The 5,000-nt window shown below is 47.7% G+C and overlaps 1 pseudogene; it reads left to right on the top strand.

The window, feature by feature from the left end:
- The window catches only part of LOC143261677 (large subunit ribosomal RNA), a 9,258-nt pseudogene that overhangs the window by 1,914 nt on the left and 2,344 nt on the right, over positions 1 to 5,000 (top strand).

The raw sequence follows: 5,000 nt of genomic DNA, 5'->3' as shown, positions 1-5,000 counted from the left end.
GAGGACTGACGTGGAGAAGGGTTTCGTGTGAACAGCCGTTGCACACGAGTCAGTCGATCCTAAGCCCTAAGAGAAATCCTATGTAGATGAGGTGTCCTAAGACGTTAAACACTTGTAAAAAAAACGCAGCTATTTTATTATTTTTTTTATTATTATATAAATCGCAGCATATTTTGTTATTATATACATGCACAAAAAACACCCATTGGGCGAAAGGGAATCCGGTTTCTATTCCGGAACCCGGCAGCGGAACCGCATACCATTCGGGCCCTCGTAAGAGTGTTCGTCGGGGTAACCCAAAATGACCTGGAGACGCCGTCGGGAGATCCGGGGAGAGTTTTCTTTTCTGTATAAGCGTTCGAGTTCCCTGGAAACCTCTAGCAGGGAGATAGGGTTTGGAACGCGAAGAGCACCGCAGTTGCGGCGGTGTCCGGATCATCCCCTCGGACCTTGAAAATCCAGGAGAGGGCCACGTGGAGGTGTCGCGCCGGTTCGTACCCATATCCGCAGCAGGTCTCCAAGGTAAAGAGCCTCTAGTCGATAGATTAATGTAGGTAAGGGAAGTCGGCAAATTGGATCCGTAACTTCGGGATAAGGATTGGCTCTGAGGAGCGGGGCGTGTCGGGCTTGGTCGGGAAGCGGGTCTGGCTGACGTGCCGGGCCTGGGCGAGGTGAACGGCTCTCGTGGCTGGGATCCGAGCTCGGTCCCGTGCCTTGGCCTCCCGCGGATCTTCCTTGCTGCGAGGCTTCCGTGGCGTTTCCCATCGGTGCGGTCGTCCTCTTCGGCCGCCATTCAACGCTCAGCTCAGAACTGGCACGGACTAGGGGAATCCGACTGTCTAATTAAAACAAAGCATTGCGATGGCCCCCACGGGTGTTGACGCAATGTGATTTCTGCCCAGTGCTCTGAATGTCAACGTGAAGAAATTCAAAAAAGCGCGGGTAAACGGCGGGAGTAACCAGTGCCCAGTGCTCTTATCAGAGCTATGGGTGGCAAAGCGTTAGCGTCCTTAAGGTGATGAGTAATTCCACCAAGTGCCTACCCCCACCTCCTCGTGGTGGGGCCGGGTGCCAATCTTCGGATTGGTAGCTAACGGGGGAGGCTATTCTCCACAACATCATGTCCACACTGGCAGGATGCGAGGGCACATGTGTCCAAATTATTTAAATTTAAAAGCGAAGTAAGGAGAGGAGCGATGGGACACTCAGTGTTCCAATAACATGAAATTTTAAGCGGAGTTAAGGGAGCGGACCTGTCAGTGTCGGACATTGGAGTTAATAGGAGCGAAAGACGACCAGGCTATACTAATGGACTACGAGTTGGAAACGAACGAGGCTTGTGCTAGGCGGGAAAAGTTTTTTTTTAAAAATTTATTTATGGCAGAAAGCCCAAGTGATGAAGCCTCGGACACAGAGGTTCCTGGCCCTGGGACCTCTGTGGCGGACATGTCCGCTATGGATAGGAGGGCCACTTATGACGACCTCGGCGATCCAAACGGTCGTGAGTACGGAACGATTGTGGACCTTCCTCTGAGTGGAGCGGTCCAATGCCGGCTTTGCCGCAATGTGAATAGGCAGTTCCTACAGGCGGGTGACCTCGTGAAGCACTTTGAACAGTGTCACGCAGGTGTAGGAGTTGGGTGGCGTTGTAGTGGATGTGGCAAAATTTTTAATAAAATACATGGATGCCGATGCCACATCCCTAAATGTAAAGGTAGAGCGCCCGACTCTGATGCAAGACAACATCTTTGCACCGTCTGTGGGGACACTTTTAACACCAAAAGGGGCCTATCACAGCACGAAAGACACAGGCACCCTGTTGTGAGGAATACGAAACGAGTACAGGAAGCGCTTCCAACACGTTCAGTCAGCAGAGCCTCGGTCTGGACGGAGGAGGAAACGCAAAAATTAAAAGACTTGTACTACTATTATAGGGGCAAAAAACAACCCAACGCGAAAATCGCTCGGTTCCTCACAACTAAAACGGCAAAGCAAATAGGCGATAAAAGGAGGCTCTTAGGACTTATGCCCACTCAGAGTGAGGAGACGACGGTTGAGGAGGCGAGCCAAGCGGGCTCGACCGAGGACTTAACTGTTGCAGAACAGAATGTGGATATAACCACGGATGATGATGCGTCTGCGACAGCTCAGGGCCCTGAACCTGAGGACTGGCGCAATAAAATCAGAGACGTCATAATGGCCAACCCGTTAGATGACAGTCACGATATGAGGTTCATCGAAAACTGGATAATGGAGTTGGCAAACAATAGAGAAGTAGAACCTCAAGATATCGAGCGCGTGCTGGACGCCATAAATGAGAAAGCTAAAAGCGTTGGCACTAAGAGTAAGGATGGCTCAAGTAATAAGAATAGCGGAAATAAAAGAAAGGAAAGCGACCGCACCTGCTATCGTAAATTTAGATACGCTCGATATCAAGAAATCTATAATAAATGCCCAAGAAAATTGGTAGATATGGCGGTCGCAGGAGAGACAATTGAGAAGAGGAAGCAAATAGAGCTTCCTGAAAGAGCAGACGTGGAGTTGCTCTACGGTAGTCTATGGGGAGTTCAGGGACCCTCACAAGGGCTACCGATACTCGGAGGGGGACCGAGTATAGTCTCTCCAATGAATGCCGTCTGGGAGCCCATCAATATAAATGAATTGATTATTAAAATGCGTAAAATCAAAAATGATACAGCCGCGGGGGTCGACGGCATTACAAAGATGCAACTAAAGGCTCCCGGCTTTCTTCATGTCTTAGCTAAATTCTTTAATTTATTAATGTTGTCATTTACATATCCGACCCAATGGAAGATGAACCGGACTACTCTAATTCCAAAACCGGGGAAAAGCACTGAGGACGTCAGAAACTGGCGTCCAATCACCATTGGGTCTATTATGAGTAGAATATACTCAGCTATGATCGATGCGAGACTACGAGCTGTCATTAAAAACAGTGCGAGGCAAAAGGGCTTCACGAAAGAGGATGGCTGCAAACACAACATATCCATCCTCGAGAAGACCTTAAAAGACATGAAGGCAAGCAAAGGGGGCGTAATAACTGTCGTCGATATCTCCAAAGCTTTTGACACAGTCCCCCATAAAGCAATGAGAGATGGGCTCCAGGCGAAGGGCCTCCCGCCAGCGGTCGCGAGGTACATAGAAACTATGTACGTAGACTGCTGGACGGAAATAAAAACAAGAGGCCAAAGTATTAAAATAAAATTAAATAGAGGGGTCAAGCAGGGCGACCCACTATCGCCACTGCTATTTAATACAATAATCGACCCAATTATCGATAACGTTAATGAGACGACGGAGGGCAAAAGAATGGGAGACCAAAACGTCTCCATTCTAGCATTTGCAGACGATCTTGTGCTGATAGCCAAGAATAAAGAACAGGCTACATGCCAAATAAATAAAATATACGAATTTTTAAAGAAGCTAGGCATGAGCATGCAGACAAATAAATGCACAACATTTCAGATCGTCTGCCGAAGCAAGACGTGGCACTTGCTAGACCCGGGACTGCAGCTGGGTGACGAGCTTATCCCCATGACGCGTCCCGGGGAAACATTCAAATATCTTGGCGTTGAAATCGGGCCATGGACCGGGCCACAACGCGCAGAAATCAATGGTATCCTGAGGGCAGCAGGAAACATAGACAGGATGGGGCTTAAACCCCATCAGAAAATTAATTTAATCAGGACGCACCTGTTGCCTAGGTACATCCATATGTTGGTCGCTAATCCGCCAACTTTAGGCCTCCTGGATGAATTAGATCAGGAGGTCAAGCAAATAATTAAAAAGATTCTCCACCTCCATCATACAACCACTGATGGTATACTTTATACAAGTAAGAAAGACGGAGGCCTTGGCATCCAAAAAGTATCAGACATTGTACGCATAGCGAAATTAAGAAATGGCCTCCGCATGATGGAGAGTGACGATGAGGCGGTAAAGGAGGCTTACCAGGGGCAATTAGATGTCCTGGAAAAATATGCTAGATCGGTAGGTCTCCAATGGCCAACAACGGATGTACAAATAGAGAGCGCGCGTTGTGGCCTTAAAAGGAAGTGCCACGAGGAATGGGGACGGCAAGTCTCCCAGGGTCAGGGCATCCACGAATTCGTGGATGATAAATACGGCAACGCATGGTTGATAAGCCCGACCCTACTTAAACCGTCAAGATATCTTGACGCACTCAAATTAAGAACGAACACCTTCGGCACTAGAGTAGCATTAAGACGGGCAAGAAAGGATATAAATCCAGAATGCCGAAGGTGTAGGGTGCAACTAGAAACCCTAGGACACGTGCTAGGTAACTGCATAAGCACGAAGCCCGCGCGAATCAACCGACACAATGATATAGTGCGGTTGATTGAAAGTAAGGTATCCAGGAAATCTGCGGTATTCCTCGAGCCAACAGTGAACGTTAACAGCGAACTTAAAAAGCCTGATCTGGTTATTAAAGACCAGGAAAGGCTGTTCGTTGTTGACGTCACTGTGAGGTATGAGGACAAAGATAACCTCCGACGAGCCAGGAGGGAGAAAATGGAAAAATATAAAAATACCGCAGAACAAATCAGAGTGAAACTAAACTGTAAAACAGCTGAAGTACTACCAATAGTAGTAGGCTGCAGAGGAGCCTTACCCGCGGGCACTATAAGAAATCTTAAAGTCCTAGGGTTGAATAAAGCTGATTTCTTGACGGTTGCTATGATTGCCCTCCGTTCGTCTATAGAAATTGCAAATATTTTTATTGATTATGACCTTAGTGGGGGGTCATAATGGTAATTTATTATCTATTTTAGCCGCGTATTTAACCGCTAATGACAAGGCTTCGGCCGCAAATGACGTGGCTTTGGCCGAAAAGATTGCATAATCTTACGCGTATTTAACCGTTTAGTTGTAAGTTTTATATTTTATCCGCGGACGTGTATTTAACCGTTCGACCGCGTATTTAACCGCACCGACATGGCTTCGGCCTTACGACTGAG

The sequence above is a fragment of the Megalopta genalis genome, unplaced genomic scaffold (assembly GCF_051020955.1).
Source record: "Megalopta genalis isolate 19385.01 unplaced genomic scaffold, iyMegGena1_principal scaffold0061, whole genome shotgun sequence".
NCBI classification, from domain to species: domain Eukaryota; kingdom Metazoa; phylum Arthropoda; class Insecta; order Hymenoptera; family Halictidae; genus Megalopta; species Megalopta genalis.
The sequence above is the reverse complement of the archived record's forward strand: the minus strand, read 5'-3'. Positions and strand labels throughout refer to the sequence as shown.